Below are 707 nucleotides of genomic sequence, written 5' to 3' on the forward strand. Positions count from 1 at the left end.
TATCGTCCATTTATTGGAAGCATAGGCCTTTCTCCTCGAGAATTGATGAGTTGGTAAGCTCCTCCGGCGTAGACCTTCTCAATGACAAATGGTCCTTCCCATGTTGGCTCAAATTTTCCACCTATTTTGTGACGTGCAAGAATAGGTCTTTTGATAACAAGGACTAGGTCACCAGATTTAAATGTCCTTGGGCGGACCAGTTTGTCATGAGCTCGTATCATCTTTGCTTGGTATAACTCCAGATGTTGTTGTGCTTGTAGGCGCTTTCCTTCGAGACTTTCAAGTTCTTCAAGTTTGAGCTTTGCATTTTCTTCTGTTGTAAGTTGGTTTGCAATGGTGACTCTGAGAGACGACGTCTGTATTTCTAATGGTAGTACGGCCTCTGACCCGTACACGAGCTTGTAAGGTGTACATTGAGTGGGAGTTCTGAACGTCGTTCGGTAGGCCCACAGAGCTTCTAGCAGTTTATTGTTCCAGTCTCGTTTATTTTCATTGAGTATTTTTTTCAAAATTTGTACAAGTGTTTTGTTGAAGGCTTCAGCTAACCCATTTGCTTTTGGATAATAAATTGTGGAGTACCTCCAGTCTATCCCATGTTTTCTGACAAATTTGTTGATTTTTGTGCTCTTGAAAGTTGTCCCGTTATCAGAGATAATTCTTCGCGGTACACCAAAACGATAAACGACTTGGTCTTTGAAGAACTGTAG

Source organism: Phalaenopsis equestris, unplaced genomic scaffold (genome assembly GCF_001263595.1).
Source record: "Phalaenopsis equestris unplaced genomic scaffold, ASM126359v1 Scaffold233037, whole genome shotgun sequence".
Lineage (NCBI taxonomy): Eukaryota > Viridiplantae > Streptophyta > Magnoliopsida > Asparagales > Orchidaceae > Phalaenopsis > Phalaenopsis equestris.